Consider the following 20,020-nt stretch of genomic DNA (forward strand, 5'->3'; position numbering starts at 1 on the left):
TTGCTTCAGTCCGGAGCCCCGGAGTGGACATAGAGGGGAAAAAGTTTGGGTCTTATTTTTCAACATTTGGGCGTACATAGTGAATTTCTGCTCCTTTCACTTTATTTCTGGACGTGTCTGAATCAGATGCTTCAACATGGAGGAATGGAGGTGTAGAATGATAGAACGAAGCTCTAAAACTGTTTCCAATAGCAACCTATGTAAACACACTGATTAAAGTTCTCTTTCATATGAAGCTGTTAAAAGGCTCATTTTATGCCTATAAACTCCAGCTTTCATTTACAGTAGTATGTAGTTTGTTTTTTAGTTACTGATGAACCAAAAGTATTCATTATAAAGAAGTTCTGTGGGTTAGAAAATAATATTCCGTTCCCTTGTATTATTAACTTCAGGTTACACATATTTTAGATTTTTTTCTCCATAACCACTCTGGGGCTCCGTGTTCGCTGGAGTTTTCAGAAAGCCGGTTCAGCGTCTCTTCCGCCTTGTAGGTAGCGATAACTCCAGAGATAACTCCGCCCCCAGCTGATGACACGTCGGGCCCCAGTCTGGCTCCTCTCTGGCCCAGCAACGAAGTGGGGCCAGCGTAGCACCAGTTTAGCCCCTGATTGGCCGGGGCTTTGGCAGTGGAAAGACAAAGAACTGGTGCTGAGTCTGGCTCTGGACCAGAACATGGTTCTATCCAGTGGAAAAGCCCCCTGAACACACACACACACACACACACACACACACACACACACACACACACACACACACACACACACACACACACACACACACACACACACACACACACACACACACACACACACACACACGAACAAAGCAAGAACAGCTGCAGCATGTGCTTGAATCCTGATTAACTTTCAGTTATACTTTCAAGACATAATTGTGCATCAAGTGAAAAAATAATAAAATGAGGAGAAATGATTTGGAAAAGTGCAAAATACAAGGAAGAAAGATTGGAGGAATTAAAATGAATAAAGCAATTTCATTAAATAACGTAAATACGACTGAATGAGATGAAAGTTTTGCCACAGATCGATGTTGTTCATTGTGAGGGAGTTTTGATGAATCACAAATGAAACAGACGATAAATGGACAACTGATGCGGCGATTGATTCGATGCGATTAAATCAAAAGCTGAATCCATCCAAAGATAGTGAACAATGAACGCAAGGAAACCACCAACAAACAAAACATGTCAAAACAGAGACACTAACTGATTCCACTTCACGGAATCCAATCCAGTTTTATTTCTGTAGCTGTAAAATACAGCAGTCGTCTCAAAGCACTCTTACTGAGAAAAAAAACTACAAATCCATCTGAGCAAGTAGAGGAGCGAGAGGAAAGCTGTACTCTGGCTATACATACTGAGAGGTCCTTTTCTCTCTTTGTACACGTGTACATTAGCGTCAATTATAGAAGAAAAGGTGATTTCAACTTTTTATTTGGTATTTGAAAAAGTGCAAAAGTGACTTCATCAATTTTCTGCTTTCAGAGTGAGACCATGTGTCAGCTCTGCAGTGTATTTACACTCTTTATTCCTAAACTCCAGCTACATTGGAGACTTTTAGAATCAATTTGCACAATATGGATTCAAATAAAGATTTAGTTTCTTTCCCTTTGTGTTTCGAGTTATCAACAAGGTATATATCTTTATTTCAAACATTTAAAAGAATCGACAGAAATAATAACAATAATAATAAACTTTAAAGGACAGTGATACAAAATTCTAGAACCACTATGTGCATAGAGGAGAAGTAAAAATGGTAAATAAATATAGTGTTAATACTGTTAATACTCAGCACAACAATTATAACAACAATAAAAATAACAACTCCTCAATAGTAATAATTGAAGAGAAATAGGGAAAAGCAACTTGCTTATCCAGCCTTATTCTATCCTAATTATCAGTTTTATTTGATAAAATAATCCTTCCCTGAAAGTAAACTACCCCTCTACCACTGTATCAGTGCCCTTAATATCACACTTACTGTGTTTTACATTGATAATTTTCTCTATGTCGCTTTATAATATCATCTTTATATAATCTTTTAAAATAAAAGAGAAATGAAGAAACTAGATATTGGAGATGTTTCTGATAGATGGACAGGACTGAGGCGTCCATCGCAGACAAAATACAACAACAGTCAATCACACACACACAAGTTTGTGGACTGTGGGAGAAAGTACCCTGAAAATAAAACAATGCACGCGTGTAAAGAACATGAAATCTCCACACAGAAAGTCGTCGAGCCTGAAATCGTGTAACAGATCGTGTTGCTGTGAGACGAGACCTCACAACAGTTTGGCTGGAGAGGAAATAAAAGCTTTATCTCATTTTCAGGGTAGAATTATTAATTATTTTACTAAAACACACATTTTACATATCAAGAATTACTTGTCTTTCAAAGTTGATGCTATTAGAAATGTCACATCACAGAATCGGCCATTTATAAGATAGAAGGCGGGATTCACTCACGCTGAGACCCCGTTTCCATGACAACATGTTCAAATGAGAAATCAAAACCTTCATACCGTTTTGGGTGTCAGAGATACTGAAAGTGCAACTTTTTGAAAATCGCGTATCATTTGCATATCGAGTATAAATAGGGATTCATGCCATTTAAGTAGCAGTGGTATCAGTACTCAGCTCAAGGTAATTATCTAAAGGTAAGTACTTGTAATCTTCCTTTATAAAAGTGTATCGGTGCATCCTTACTTTAAAGTTTAATAAAACATGCCCATAAAGACTTGATGTATAAATAGACCACAATTTTTAAACCCTCATTTGTGGTAAAACTTTGTGAAAATCTCACGGAGGTTATACTTTGGTTGGTGTGTGTGTGTGTGTGTGTGTGTGTGTTTGTGTGTGTGTGTGTGTGTGTGTGTGTGTGTGTGTGTGTGTGTCTCACATCATGCTGAGCAGGTAAACAAACGAGGTTGCTTGTTATGCATATGTATCTGTTATCACAAACCAATCAGGGCTGCCGTGAGAGAGCGGCTGCCGGAGCAGTGACAGAAATATCAACTCCGCTGAGCGCTCGGCATCCTGCAGACTGGCGGCGCAGAAGGTAAACACCCCGTGTACGCCACATCACCTCACATAATGGCACTCCTCATCAGCACATTGTTCCTCCTGTCACTCTGGATAAATAACAGACATGGCATGAAATAGGCTTAAAATAAACACAAGGAAATGAAAAATCATACATAGAGGGTGTAATAGAGAGTCAGTGAAGATTGAAATATGCTACTAGCATTATTTCAAAGTCGTAAGCATGTCACTGTCAAAGTGCTGAAGCAGAGCGGAGGTAAGAATAGATAGATTCTATAAAACCAGGACAGATTTTTGCTTGGTCAAGGTGCTGTTTACATGACTTTTTTAAGTGAAAAAAAACCCTTTCATTGTTTTGGGGTGTGTTTACACTCCAAATGTGCTTAGAGTCACTGAAAGAAACTTTTTGAAAACGGCTCCCAAGGTGGAGGTTTTTGAAACCACTCTGACTGTCTCCATGGAGACGGAGGAAAACGCAACTTTTCTTGAAGGAGTCATCGCCTCCTCCTGTTCTCCTCCTCCTCCGGGTCTGGTCGCTCCAGAAGCCTTCAGTATTCTAAGTTTCTAGCTCCTCCTTGATTTTCTTCATTTGAATATTGGATCATAGGAGCTGCATTCAGAATCTGCTGTGTCTGTGTGAGCTGGACCGGTTCCGCCCACACATGCCCATCTGGGGAAGAGGAGGAAGTACTTCCTCTCGTGGTGCCATGTGCCAGAGCAGAGCTGCCTAATTGTGGGAGGAGTCAAAGGGAGGGCCGACCTTGATTGTGATTGGCTAAACCCCCGATGACACTATATAGGGTTTGATTCCTGATTGGCTGCTTGGAGCAACACACTTTTTAAAACCTGAAACAAGCCAGGGAGAGAGAGGACAGACTGTCTTCACTTCTGGGACGTCAGTCCAGGTATGGGGAAAGTTAGAAAGTGAATTTTCCATAATATGACTTTAAATGCTGCTACTGCTCATGCACACAGCATCCATAGCAAATATTTATTCTGCACATGCTCAGTCGATGGACAATCAGAGCAAAGTTTCCTCCGTGGTGTCATGACTCCCAGTCCATATTCTCCTGGACTTGGTACGTTTATTTTGACAGTCATTAACACAAAAGCGATGCGTTTTCGATTAAAATGTGTAAAAGGGGCCTGAAACATCCATCCATCCATCCATCCATCCATCCATCCATCCATCCATCCATCTTCTCACACTTATCCATTTCCGGGTGTCAGTCTGAGCGCTGTCACCCAGATCACGTTGCACCCATTAAGAACCTTCCTGCAGGTTGTGAGCCCACGGGAAGGTGGCGCCCAAACCCTCTACCTTGAGATTGAGAGTCTCATGCTCTACCAACCGAGCTAGCCTGAAACATACTGTATTAATTTAGCAGTATAAACATTTCCTAAAGGTTCTTTCAGGACACAAAACCAACAGCAGGCAGTATCAGGAAACATGGAGATATTTTGGAGACGTTCTTGATCTTCACTAGGTTTCATTTAGTTTAGTATGAAAAGCAATTAGTGGAGTCTGGAGGTAACCTGAGTCGAGCAATCCATCACAGAAAAACCTCAGGTTTGGATTCTACCGGCGTTGTATTGCTACTGTGAGGTAATGCTGTGCAGAATTTCTTTTTTTTTTTTAAATGAAGCGACACTTAACCTGATGGATTACACAACTCTGGCAAGTTTCATGAGTTTGCCAAGTGAATTTCAATACATAAACCTGCAGGAATAAATAGGACTCATCACATCCTTGGAAAAGCAGGTGGCGTATGATGACATTGGAGAAAAGAATTGTCCGTAAATGAGCAAAACAAAGCACTGATATAGTCCAGTGTTTCCACATTTCATGCAGGATACAGGAAATGGACAATCCAAACATCAACTATACCAGGAGGTCAAACATAAGGTCCGAGGGCCAAAACCGGCCTGCAAGACGCTCTAAGTCAAGAAATTTGTCAAGAAATTTGTTAAACAACTTTTATAAGAGTAGCAATGGAACGCGACACTGAGACTCGAGCTGAGACGTTATGATGCTGCCAGGAAACCTCGCGACCTAGTTGCTATCAATCTAGCCTTAAAGCCATGCGGTTAGTGGGAGTTTGTAAAAACTCCCAGAATGCAGCAGCTGTAGGAGAAGATTTTTTGACTTCACGTTGAGATTTCAGTCAGTTTTGGTGGTAATTGTTTGGAAAATATAGACATTTTCATCGTCAGCATAAAGAAAAACTTTAAAGTTTAAACTTAAAGGTTATTATGGCACTGTTCTACCAACCCACTGTAGATGAAGTCGGGCTGCTTGTGGTCCCTGGAATTAAATGTTAAACCTTTCTTGAGACTTCAGTTATTGGCATTCAATGCACCATCACTCGATTAAACTTAAAAACACAACAAATAAACTACCGTAATTATCAGACTATAACCTGCTAGTTTTTGCACAGGCTTTGAACCCTGGGGCTTAAATAATGATTTGGATATGAATATGGATTTTGATTGGTAAACGAGCTCCATGCCGTCAATATATTTAGTCTTGTCACATCGGACCAATAAAATTGCCGAACAGATTACAGTGGATCAACGAAACTGTTTTTATTGGTCCGGTTGAATTACCAGTGAAATTACCAGTAAATGAAACACACTCAGACTAAATTCTTCAGATCAGTCGCTCTGCGATTTCTGTGTAATGCTCTAGGATAATAGTGATGCCCGAGGTGATGCGTTCAGGGGTATCACGTAACTCTGACCTCCTGCACTCTGTGGCCGCCCAATCGTCCTCCTCAGAATCACCATCAGCAAATAACCGCTAAAATAATTAAATACTTTATCAACAGAGAAAAAACCTTCAGTGTTTGTGTATTTTTGCTGTAATTCACTTGCCTCCTCTCTCTCTCTCTCTCTCTCTCTCTCTCTCTCTCTCTCTCTCTCTCTCTCTCTCTCACTCTGCTCCACCACGGAAGCCTTGTTTAAAACTAAACTTTTCTTTAACAACAACAAAAGAAAAAAAAACGCAATCCCAGCAGTCCTGCAGTGACATTCATGCCCTGTTGCAACATGGGCGCCTGCGGCTTACAGAGAAATGCGGCCTGTATATGTAAAAACATTTTTTAATTTGGTGGGTGTGGCTAATATTCAGGTGCACTCAATTGTCTGCAAATTACAGTAAATATTCTCACACAGAATGATCGTTGAGCAAATATTTAGCAAAGACTAAAGACTCAAACTCAATGTAGGGTTCCAAGTTCATTTATAGAAACATACAAGTAAGTTGTTTTTGCCTGTAAGCCGTTAATATTTATTTTATAACAATAGTTAGTGCTTTACTAACTTATCCACTGGAGTGCAGAACAGCCCTGAGAGCCAGAACTGATCACCACTCAGCAGCAATGCCAGTGGTAACGCTGTAGTGATGACGGTTTGGGAAACATCATTAGTATGAATGTCTTTCAATGATGTGGGTTTGTGAAAAGATGAAGACTGGAGAAATATGCTCCAATGAAATGACAGTCTGGAGATAAACACTGTGGCAGACTGGATTTAAGATTGCAGTTTTTTTTGTCTGGTTATTCAAGGTTGTTAAAGATGAGAGTTTGTCTCAATAAAGGTGATCGTTTTCAGAACATAAAGTAAGAGGAAAAATTCCTCTCATGAAGGTTTTTATGCTTTTTCTTTGCTGCTCGGGTCCAACTGAGATCAAACTCAACATGAATTAGCTTGACAGCCCAGCATGAGCTCATCTGCCATAACGCCAGGACATCCGATGACGAGTTCGACCATCTGGGACAAAGTGGAGCCGTTGCTCCTCCACGTTGCTGCGGTGGTTCGGGCGTCTGATTAGGATGCACCGCTGGTCGCCTCCCATTAGAGGTTCACAGGTAGGTCCCAGTGGGAGGAGCCTCCAGGTCAGCCCAGGTCTCCCTGGAGAGATTAGATGTCCTGTTTGGTGTGGGAGCGACTCGCTGTCCTCTCAGAGGAGCTGGACGAAGTTGCAGGGGTCAAGATGTCTGAGCTTCGTTGCTCTCCAAACTGCCACCTCGACCCGACGTAGAGCGAGTGGAAGAGAAGAGGACTGATGGATGGATTCTGAATTCACAGAAACTACAAATGTTTATTACAATTGGCAAATTAACTTGAACGTCTTCAACTCAGCAAATATTAATCTGTATGTTATTCGTACCATATCATGTATCGACATCCATCACAGAGCGAGCAGAGAAGAGTTTTCTCAACAATTGGACATTTTAGATGCAGTTCCCACACTTTTGTTTCGGAGGTCCTTTTATTTGGTAAAGGGACTTTACTTATATAGTTTTCAACTGCGTGGCCAGTCCAAAAGCACTTCACATCGTTGATCACATTCACCCATCCACACACCAATGGAGGCAAGGCGCTGTGAATCCATTGGAAGCAATTTCGGCATGTGAACAGGTGGAGATGGGGATAGAACGTGCAACCTTCCGATTGGAAGACGACCATGACAACAATGAGCCACGGAAATTGAAATTAAAATGCAAAAAACTATATGTTTTTCTTGAAACGTCATGTAAATGGGGCCTCAATGGAAAAAAACGTACAGCAAGGAAAAGTTGCCCCCTTGACCACCTATTGTAACGCCACCCAAAGGCTGTCTATTACACTTTTGAGAAAACATTTCTAAACCTTCTAATTACCTTCGTCAATGAAGTAGGCCAAGAAGGTTATGTTTTCATCTATGTGTATATATTTATTGGTTTGTATGTATGTATGTATGTATGTATGTATGTATGTATGTATGTATTTTACTGACTTATTGCAAAATTTCTTCACCAAATTGCATAAATCTTCAGGGATGATTTGTCATCATCCAAGGACCAATCCATTAGATTTTAGGACGTTAACAGCTAACCATTTCCAAATAAATCACAAAAACTTTGAAAAGAAATGTCCCATACAAAGTGGATGAGAGAGGCACCTCATGGAGATCAAAGGAGATCAGCATCTGTTTCCATGGAGACACTCCCTGCTCAGTGTCTCACTCAGTAATGAGCTACCTAGTTAGCCTCGATATGAGCTAACGGCTATCATGCTAGCGATGCTAACTCAGCTCCACAAACAAATGTGGCATTGGTGAAGGTCTGCGCTCTACCGAGTGTAGCTCTAGATCTGTAAATACTGAACAAAAGAACGCAATGTTCCTCAAGAATGTGTTTGGTGTTTGACATCCACCCAGTGAAATAATATGTCCTCGTAGCTGTGGGTTTTCATGGGAAACAAGCGAGTGACCATTAAAATTCTTGTACTTTTCGTCAATATACTTCAGTCTAGTCTTTGTCGGTGATATTTTGTACATTTCTGTGTCTTTTGAAGCATTTCCAGTCCGTCAGCGTCTTTTCCAGGTGAGTCACTCTGGCTGCGGGTGTTCTTCTCGTCTCTCTCAAGGTTAATGAAAAAGGCTCTGTGTTCTTTTGCTTTAGGTCTTTAATGATACGAGAGATGAACTCTCCTCCGTAGACCCAGTTATCATCTCCAAACTTGGGCTGCTTGCACAGAATCGTCGTCTCTCAGTATCCTTCCATTCTAGTTACCCATTTTCTTCCAAGTGCAGCAGCTCATTCGGAAGATGAAACGCTCACTTGTTCAATAAAACGCTGTTTGCTGTATTATTTCAGCTCACAAAGAGGAGACGCGGGAGTGAAATCATCAATCAAAGTCTCACTTTTTCCTTCAAATGACTTCAGGCTGATTTTAGAGTTAATGGACAAGCTGTCTGAGCTGCTACTGGAATTTAGGATCAAGTTATTTGCAGAAAAATCTTCCCAATTACGAAATACTTTAAAAAAAAAGTACCAAGAAACTTGCTTTGGTCGTCTTGCCTCACATCGAAAATATCCCCAGCTGGAGTTTATCTGTTCTCCCCTGAGCCTGATGTCTGTCCTCCAGGGGTTCTTTTCCCTCCCGCAGTCCAAAAACAGCCATTTAAGTTTAATTGTTGTCTCTAAATTGACCACGGGGGGGAATGTGAGTGTGTGTGGTTATCTGCTTCACCTGTGATAAACTGGTGACCCGCCCAGGTAACCTGAATCACCCAGAGTCCGCTGGAATCGGCTTCTAACCCCCTGTGGTGTTAAAAAAAAAGAAAACAAAAGCAGCCTAGATGATTGCTGGCTGGTTGAAAAGAGGATCCACCAACTCAGATATTCACTCTGTGGTTGTTGACTGCTCAGCCGAATATTTCAGCATTACTTGTGGGATTGAAAAGTGTTGATGACATGTATGAATTGTTATGTACCTCTGTACATGATTTGCTGTGTTTCTGATCAATTTTAGACACTTTTACACACAGAAAACTAACTGTAGTTATACGGCAGCAGTCAGACACAAGGCCAAAAGATTTCAACTTGTGGTTTCGTCCACGACGCTTTGTACACCTCCAATGATCTGGACGACGAAGTTTGCTTGTAATTCGCAGGGTCTCGGCCAATCTTTGCACCAAACTGCTCATTATGAGGAAAATACACACTACCGACGACTTTCATGTGGTTTCCACTGCCCCCTAGTGTTATGGCAGTGTACTACTTGGTGGTACCTTGATGCAGAACTTCCAGGAGGAACGGACCGCGTGGAGGCTATGCATTGCTCTATTTTTACGATCAACACAGTACTATATATGGTACACGGGTATACATCTCCTACGTACCCAGTTCTTGAATAACAGATAAAAGCATTTTGGATGTAAAAGTAAAACCTGTCCTGATTGAAAGCTGCCCTGTGACGATACAATTGCATAAGCTCAATGATTCCATCCTAAATACTTCCATTGGAGTTCTTGTGTTTTCTCAGCTTTTCCTCATGAATTTAACCACAACACACACATCAAAGACAGTTTTGTCTCATAAAATCCTTTTCCTTTTTCATACATCATTAATGAACACGCCTCATCAAATAACTGCCAACTGAAATCACTGAAATCTATGAGCCCATATATGTGCTTTATTAAGCAAACCCAACCTTTAACCCTTTCCTGACGACAGCATCATGTCAGCGTCTCGCATTGCCGCCTCACAGAAGTCAGGTCACTAATGGCTGCAGCCCTTTTCTCCCGGTAATACAATAATTCCTTCCTGTGTTCAAACGAATTCCTGTAAGCTCTTCTCCTGCCGTGCATTGGTATTTAATCCCTAATGTTCTAAAGCGCCTGTGCCATTGTATACGGGCGATTTCAAGCTTTTATCCTCTTACGACTAAATTCGGCTCGACACAATGGTAAAATGGCACTCTCGTTTTCAGACTCGCTTTTATCGGGGTGGGAGGCGTTCATGACCGTCACATTTCACACAAAAGCTCCGCAGAACAATTAGCTGTTCTGAAGTTAAACATGTATAAAGTCCAACGCATGTTAAATTATTGCTACAGAAGACTTTTTTTTTACAACATGTTTGCCCTTTTCATGCATTTTTAATGGGACCAAACAGACAAAAAGCACATCTTTCTTTCTTCTCAGATGACGAGGAAATAAACATGGCAGCTTTCCTAAGTGTGATGTTTATGGGTACAAGTCCACTGGGAGGCCCCGTCTCCTTCACTGGCCCTGTTTTCTTATTTTCAGTGGAAATGATACCGTGTGGTGCTTTTCCAACAGCCTGGCAGAGTTTAAGTGAGAGATTTTTTGCTTACGCTGCAGCGAGCCACTTGCTCAGTAACAATAAGACCACTGATCGCTGCGTATTTCCCAGAAGAGCACTGCTTTGTGCTGGAAGTTAAAGGAGGAGGCGCAGGCTGGTATCACAGCGGCCGCGGCGGCCAACTGGTCCTGGACGGACTGAAGGACGCGAGTCGGTGATCCTGCAGAGCTTCTCACATGGCAGCGACAACACTCCACTGGACATCATCCGTTGTTTGGTTAACTGACGAAGGTTACTTTTTACCTTCGCCAACAAAGGTTGGCCGAGAAGGTGACGTTTTAGTCTGCGTGTATTTATTCATGTATTGGTTTGTATGTATTCATTTGACTAACTTTTTGCTAAAACTCCTCACCTGAATTGCATGAAAGTTTTAAATGGGTTTTCCTGTTTCTTCTTTTGTTATTGATGATGTAAGCTTTTCCTTCATTTCTTTGCCTCGTACAGGGAGGTCCAGTGAATTTAAGAATTCTGAAATTGTTTGCTAACCTGGTTTTCTTTCTGGGAGTAAAATGATTCATAGTATATTGCAAATGCTTTGTATTTCATCTTTACTACGACTGGTTTTATTTGTTAATTCTTTATGTTGTGAATAATATTATATGCCTGCTTGTTTGTTTATTTTTTTGAGTCGCCAAACCAATAGTTTTGTTGCTTTGGGGCCTCCCTGAAAATCTCTTTGTTTCATGAACCTTATATTTTTTTCAACTTCTTCACTTAAAAGTTTGTCAATTTACTGTTTAACTTCCACAATTTGTTTAAAAGTGGAGTGTTCCTTTTGTGGTATCTGCATGAAATCTTCAGGAATGATTTGTCATCATCCAAGGAGCATTCCATTAAATCTGAAGATGTTAACAACGCACTGTTTCCAAATAAATCCCCGAAAACGGAGAAAAAATGTCCCATACAACGCGGATGAGAGAGGCACCTCACAGACGACCATGAGGTGCCTCTCTCATCCGCTTGATCAGCGTCTGTTGCCATGGAGACGCTCCCTGCTCAGTGTTTCACACAGTGATGTAGCTACCTGACAGGCTAATTAGCATCGACATCGGCTAACAAGCTAGTGTTGCTAACTCGGTTCCGTAAACAAATGTGGTGTTGGAGGAATTCGCGCTCTACCGGGTGTAGCTCTAGTTTATTATTTCGACAATGGTAGTTTCAGAGAGCTTGTTTTTTGCTTGTTGCTCGCTGTCCTATCATTTTCCCTCCTCTGGGTCTGGTTCAGCAGGTTTCTCCCGCTTTAAATGAAGTTTATCCTTCTTGTGGTATTTAGTGTTGATCTAGAATTAAAACTGAATTGAATTGATGAGACACAAAGTTTGCTTTAGATTTAAATATTGTGAGGAAGGAATTTTTTATCAACCCTTGACGTCAAGACCAGCGCTGAAATTCCATCTTCTGCTCAGTTAATCTTCAGTTAAACTCATGTTTTCTGCGTCTTTCACTGAATAATAAGCATCTTAAAAAGACGCTGATTCATTACTTCTGCCTCGACTTTTATCCTCGGAGCTTCCCTCCTTGTGTCGGAGCCTCATTAGTACGCTGGGGGAGGAACAATAGTTTCCTCTTGGGTGTCATTTAAAAAAAAACACACAAAAAAAGAGGCAGAATCCTCATAAGGGAACACAGTGACATTTACAAGCAGAACCTCTGTGACGAGTTCAGCTCAGCTCACGGCGCCTCATCTGGCTCTGAAACCCCGATGGGGTGGGGTGGGGGGGAGGGGGGTCATCTAAGCGAGTAAATCACAAAGTGGATAATTGTTCAAACAAAGAGACGGCGAACGGAGCGGAGGAAACGGGGCGAAAGAGAGGATGAAGGGAGAAAGTGAAAATCCTCCACTTAGCATTGTTTACAGTGTGTTAAAAACCTTAGGACTGTTTAATCTCTTAAGAGTGTGGCTATTGTCCGGCTGACATCGGAGGAGGATGGCGTGCCCCCCCCCCCCCCCCCCCCCCCCCCCCCCTCCCCTATACTGCTGGTTTTGAGTGCCACAAAGGAGCTTAGTCTAAGTAGTTAAAAAGGCCGCTCTAAGCTGTAAAGTGTGCCTGCAAGCCTCCATTATACGGCGTCGTTAAAGGAATACTGTGTCACCGGAGCGTCCGTCCGCCACGCCAAGGGACCGCTGACCCAAAAAACACTCCTATTGTGTTAAGCTGTGTTTAACCTCATCCACCGAGACTGGAGGGAGTGTGTGTGTGCGTGTTGTCGTCTCTGAGCCATTCTTGAGGTCCTTTAAAACCCTTTTTAAACAGTTGTTGGCGGGTGTTGTGCATATCGGCTCGTCTCTATTCATGAATTTTTGCACTTTAATGTGTATACTTTAATACATCCACGCTTTAATTTGCTTTATTGATTGTCCTCATACATTTCCCAGTACTTGTGAGCTCTGGTTGTGCGCTGCTCGCTGTGATTGTGCTTATGTGGGCATCCAAGCCTTCTTTTTTCCCCGACTGTAATGCTGCTTCTTAAGAAGTGAGAGTGGCCCATTTGTCACCTCGCCCAGTGTGTGAGGAGCAGATTGGCACTGGAGTCACCTCTGTGTCTGGCTGATAGCTCTGTCTGGGGCTCTGTACTGCTTCAGCAGGCTTTCTCTGGTAACCAAGGCCATTACAAAGGGGGGAAAAGGAGTTGTGATGGCAGAAACATGTGTTCAGCTTTCTCAATCCAGGCGTTTATATCCGGTTATTCACTAGATTGGCAAAGGACATTTTCTACTGAGGTAAAAGAGCTCTGAAGTTTGTAGTCTAGTTTCTTGACATAAAAATGTAGTTATTTAATGGATGAGTCTGCAGTTTTGTTGTTTCACTCTACCTTTGGTCTTTTATCTCTATTTTAAAAAGACTCCCTGGGATGCTGATAATGCTGTTGTTCAGCATCAAACATTTACTTTGTAATTTGACACCAGGCTCAGTCACTCAGTCAGTTGCTGCTGCACAATTAAGTGAGGTACGTAGTGTTTTAGGCCGATTCATATGTCAGCATTGTGGTGAAATACATTCAACCTTAATGTGGAACTAGAGCTACACTCGGTAGAGTGCAGACTTTTGCCAACGCCACATTTGTTTACGGAACCAAGTTAGCATCGCTAGCATGATAGCTGCTAGCTCATATTGATGCTAACTAGGTAGGCCATCCAGCTACATAACTGTGAAACACTGAGCAGGGAGCGTATCCATGGCAACAGACACTGATCTCCTGTGATCTCCTCCATGAGGGGCCTCTCTCTTCCACCTTGTATGGGACTTTTTTCACAGCATTTTGTGATTTTTTCAGAAATGGTTGGCTGTTAATGTTCCAAAATCTAAAGGATTGGTTCTCAGATGATGACAAATCATCCCTGAAGATTTCATGCAATATGGGTCTGTAGTTTTTGCGAAAAGTTGGTAAAATACATACAAACCAGTAAATAAATAAATTCACACAGACGAAAACATCCTTCTCAGCCAACTGTGTTGATCGCCCAACTTTAATATGATATGATATGATATGATATGATATGATATGATATGATAAAAGCATTGTAGCTTATGTTTGTCCTTTTTTATTGTTCTTTTTCATGACGATGTTTCTATTTCTTCCACCAAATTTTTACAAATTATTAATTTGTAGAGACTTTGTAGAGATTTGTAAAGACTTTTATCAATCAAAGTTTTATAAGCATTTCACACCATTTCTTATAGAATGAATGCAGCTGTATGTACAGATATTTAGAAAATAGTTTCCTCTCATATCAAGAAGATTATCAGCCTTCAATAACAAACAGTTTTTAGACGCGACGGAGCCAGAGCTGTCTCTCAAAAGTGGGGACAAACAAACAAAGAGACCTAATCTCTGGGGCAAAGTGGGACATTAGCAAACAGCGGCGGTTTGCTGTAATTGACCAGGATCCATCACACTGGGAGAGGAATGGATGGCCCGTTGAAGACGACACACATATCTCTCCCCTCCAGGAGACTCTGGCTAATGAGTCTGCTTTGATTTTATTATACCATTGCTCTTTCCCTCCACCTCCGCCCCACTTCTGTAATCTGCAGACGTCAGGAGGGGGAACCAGGAGAGGCGGTGAGTCGGAGACTCCTGACGGAGGCTTGAAGAGGGCGACGAGTGGTTTGGAGTGGATGGTTGAGTCAAATACGTGAAGAGATTCTAAGTTTTATAGTTAATTACCTGCAGGTGGTCAAAGGAAGTTTTAATCTGATGGCAACAACTGATGATGCACCTGGTCCTCGTCCAGTGGAGGATTACGGATTTACAGGTTTGAGTGTGTAACTTTAAGTTACAAGGGAACTAATTTACTTTAAAAACATGAAACATTTACTTTACTGCAGAATCAGTTTAGATTCACTGTTCTAATCCTGAGTTGTTACTGATTGTAGGGTTGTAGTCAAGACCACTGAACCTGAGACCAAGTCAGGACCAAGACCAGAGCCCTCCAAGACAAGAACAAGACTGGAAGGGGCCAAGACGACATCAAGACCAAGAGCAGAGCATCACAACAACAAGACTTTAAGGGTCCTAGACCAAGGCAAGACCAAGACCAGAGCGCCACAAGATGAGATCAAGACTTTAAAGGCCTGAGACTGAATCAAGACCAAGACCACAAGCAAACAGTAGTACAATATGCTTCTGTGAATATCACTAAAATGTTAAAATTACTACAAATAAATTACTAATAAAAGCATTACATCATTCTGCCACTGTTCTTAAACCGGGTCTCATCATCCTAACGAGGATTGTTTATATTAATTCCATCTCAGCCCATGAAAATCATGCAATCTGTTGGTAATACACCATTTAAAACTGGTGAAATCACCAATAATTCCATTTATCATCAGCCAGCTAAGTTGGGCAAAAAAAACAAAGTGATAAACAAAGTTTATATTGTGTAATGTAATCCAGAGTTTGCAGAGTACTCTTATACGTTCAGAGTATTTGATATCATCAGTGTCTTACAAAAGAACATCCACACACATTAAAGAAACACTTTGCTTCTCACCGTTGAAGATGGATCCATGCTGCAGCCATCGAGCATTTCCTTTTGATTGTAATGCTTCAATCAGACGTGATGCAACGCCGGCGCAACGCTGCCGTGAGCCAGCCTCCATTGATATCTATCAACGTACTCCCTCAGCGTCTGATTGGCCATACCTGAAGATTTCACACAGTGAGAAACGTCGCTTCAAAAAGCTCGGACACATTTTCAAATGAATTGTTCGGCAGGATCCCAAGAGACTGGAAATATTAAAGAAGGTACTCATGCATTTATGGAAGAAATAATATGATCCTAAACTGCATGAGGCATAAAAAAAAAAAAAAAAAAGGAACTCTAAAGTGTTGAAGAGGATTTGGGGGTTTTTAGTTCCAGGTTATGGGAAGGCGGCGAGGTGAGGAACAGACGGTAAATATTTGTCAAAGTGTTGATATTCGAGACGGCAGTTCATTACCAAGAAAAAAAAAACAGAGAAAGATTGAAAGAATAATACATGTTACCAGTGCATATTTCTTTTTGTTATGCCAATGACACGGACCTAGATTACCCAGGAGCGTTTGAAGACATGCCAGGAAAGTACGAAGGTACAAAGAAGCCAGATTTTCATTCACACACACACACACACACACACACACACACACACACACACACACACACACACACACACACACACACACACACACACACACACACACACACACACACACACACACACACACACACACACACACACACACACACACACACACAAATTGTTGGCAGTCACTCATTTTGGCTTGGATCCTCTTAGAGGGGAGAAAATAAGCCAAACCTTTCATCTCAGTAAACATTTGCTATTTTAGAAGTCAGCTATTTGCATACCGTGTGTGTGCAAGTGTGTGTGCGTGAGACTGTGTCTGTATGCAAGTGTGTGTGTGATAGAAAGCATATTGTGTCAGGAGGTTTAAAGAGAATGATATTCAGGGTGGAAAAGTTAATCCCAACCTCAACTGTATTAGTCACACTCTGTGCGTTTCACCCACAGACACACCACACACACACACACACACACACACACACACACACACACACACACACACACACACACACACACACACACACACACACACACACACACACACACACACACACACACACACACACACGCACACACTGAGTGGATCTCTCAGGTGACTCTTGGTCGCCCCCTCCTGTTCCGGCATGTCGGCAACAGGCTCCAGCTGGAAAGCTTATCCCCCCCATTGTTTCTGTCAGTGTAACCACATCTTCATTATGCATGCTGCAGTCAGCAGCGGGCGGCCATTAAGACTTCGACCTCCAGCTCAGGTCATGTGGAAGCCAACAACAACACAGCAAGTTCTGCAATGTTGTATTTCTTCAAAGGGCAAGACGAGGAAAAAAAAAACCCCAAAAAACTCTGCTGCTTAGTTGTAATTATGTCAAAAGTGAACTTCAAAGTTAGCTTGGTGAAACTAAACTATGAGTTCTGTTGTTTCTTCATTGTAACGATGCTTCTTAGCAACACGTTCGAAATGGATGATGTTTGTGTTTACATTTTAAATTGTGCCACATGAATGTGTATTTGAGGCAAAAGCGGCAGTATGTGGGTGGAGCCTCTGAAAAAGGTGTTAAATCCACCAAAGGACACCGTAGAACAGATAAAAGCAGAATGAGCTGTATAAGGCAGCTTTATCAAGTGACAATGATAAACTTTTGTTGTGTTTTGGATGTCCGTTTACATGACATCAGTACTCCGAGTCATTGAAGACGCAACTTTTTGAAAATGTTCCGACACCGTTTCCATGTGAACGGGGGAAAACAAAACTTTTCTGAAACAGTGTTCCCAGTCAAGCACACGACAGCCGCAGTACCGTAATTTTGGAATGTTGAGCACAGCTGAATATAAGCCACACCCACCAAAGGTTGGTGTTTTTCTTTTAACATGTTTAGGCCAGACTTTTCTAAAAGCGGCAGATGTTCACGTTGGAACAGGGCAGGAACTTCATTGCAGAGATTATGTTTTGTTTTTTACAAAAATTTAGTTTTGAGCACGGCTTTGTGGTGGAGCAGCGGACGGGAGGGAGAGAGAGAGAGAGAGAGAGAGAGAGAGAGAGAGAGAGAGAGAGAGAGAGAGAAAGCAAGTTAAAAGAGAATTCAGAATCAGAATCAGCTTTATTGGCCAGATACATTTAACATATGAGGAAATTGACTTTAGTAGAAATCACCGTGCACGCTCTGTACAGGTGTAAACATTAAATATTAACGATAAACAAAAAATATAAACAGTAATTAGAGACTAATATGTACAGGAGCTAAATAAGATAGTGGATAACAGTGCAGTGGGTAAGTAGTGCAAATCATGATGAGTAACATGAGGTAGTTAAGTATTTAGAGAGTATTATAGAGTGGCTTAGATGGTCGTTAAAATAAATAACATGCATATGGGTACATTCAGAGTGACAGTTGTTCCAGGTTATTCTGCAGCAGCAGGTCTGACATCCAGTGACAGTCGTGTTCATCGGACTGACAGCCCGGGGGAAGAAACTGTTCTTATGGTGGGTTGTTTTGGTGGACAGTGATCTGTAGCGCCTGCCGGAGGGGAGGAGTTTGAAGAGTTTGTGTCCGGGGTGGGAGGGGTCTGCAGTGATGCCCCCTGCCCGTTTCCTGACCCTGGACCAGTATTAGTCCTGGATGGGGGGAAGGTCGACACCGATGACCTTTTCCTCAGTCCTGATTGTCCGCTGTAGTCTGAGTCTGTCCAGTTTGGGTGCAGATCCAAAGCAGACAGTGATGGAGGTGCACAGAACAGACTGAATGATGGAGGTGTAGAACATGATCAGCAGCTCCTGGGGCAGCTTGAACTTCTTGAACTTCTTTATCTAGGTTATCTTTTTGTCTATGTGGGAGGTCCACTTCAGGTCCTGAGAGATTGTGGATCCCAGGAAGCTGAAGGAGTCCACAGTAGACACTCTGAGTTCAGAATGGTGAGGGGGGGGAGTGAGGGGGGGAGTTCTCCTGAAGTCCACCGTCATCTCCACAGTGTTGAGCGGGTTCAGCTCCAAATGGTTCTGACTGCACCAGCGGGACCAGCTGGTCCACCTCCCATCTGTAGGCTGACTCACCGTCCTGGATGAGACCGATGACGGTGGTGTCGTCTGCAAACTTCAAGAGTTTGACAGAAGGCCCCTGAGGTGCAGTCGTTGGTGTGGAGGGAGAAGACCAATGGGGAGAGGACACACCCCTGGGGGGCGCCAGTGCTGATTGTCCGGGTGCTGGATGTGAAGATCCCCCGCCTCACCTGCTGCCTCCTGTCAGTCAGGAAGTTGGTGATCCACTGACAGGTGGAGGCCGGCACTGTGAGCTGGGGGAGTTTGTGGTGCAGGATGTCCGGGATGATGGCGTAAATAAACAGAAATTCAAAGAGAATCATGTTTAATATCACCAAGCATTGTTACAAATCCACCAAACACACATTTTAACCACATTTTGAGCATAGTTGAAATAGTAACTAGGCTCCACTGATAGTGAGTAACATTCACCCATTCATGGACTCACTCATACATTCATGGACGTCATGAAAAATGCTTCACATCCTATGGGACATCCGGGTAAACTGGAGATTGAGCCACCAACCCTGGGATTATAAATTGAGCTGATTTAGATAAGATAACTCTGGTAAATTCAGGACCGGTGATTATTAAAAATTAATCTTTATCATGATTGCAAGCTATTGGAAATGTTGAATACTTAGATTACTACTTAAAATAACTACAGGTGTGGGTATATAATGGAATGAAGATGGTCGCAGTACTTCTGGTGGTGGTGGGTTGGCTGTGAAATTGTTTCCACGACACAAAGACACATGAAGTGATGAGTGTCTTTGCCTTGGAGCTGACATATCTCCTGCATCCAGCTGTGGTCAGCTCACAGTGATGGATGGAGCAACACATTAACCTTCGCTTCGGGGCAGCTGGTGTCTTAAATCCTCCGGGAACAGATCCTTTGTTTGGGACAATGGATCTTCCTGTGGAGGGATTGTTAGTTCAGGCCCAGCGATGGGAAAAAAAGATGCTACTGACACATTTTCTTTCTTTTCATTCAATATACATATTAGGTGTTTTTCGTTTTTAAGACTTCATTTACAAAAATATTTTCAAATGAAAATGTTTCTGTTTCAGAAAGGTTTCGTGTTTACACAGCAACGTTCTGAAAACAACGTCCGTTTCCATGGAAACAGTAGAAAAGCTGAAAACACACATGCTCGTAGGAAACAATGCGCCATGAAAGTGTTAACAATGGGAGTCCACCGAC

This window comes from Lipophrys pholis (assembly GCF_963383615.2).
Source record: "Lipophrys pholis genome assembly, chromosome: 4".
In the NCBI taxonomy this organism is placed as follows: domain Eukaryota; kingdom Metazoa; phylum Chordata; class Actinopteri; order Blenniiformes; family Blenniidae; genus Lipophrys; species Lipophrys pholis.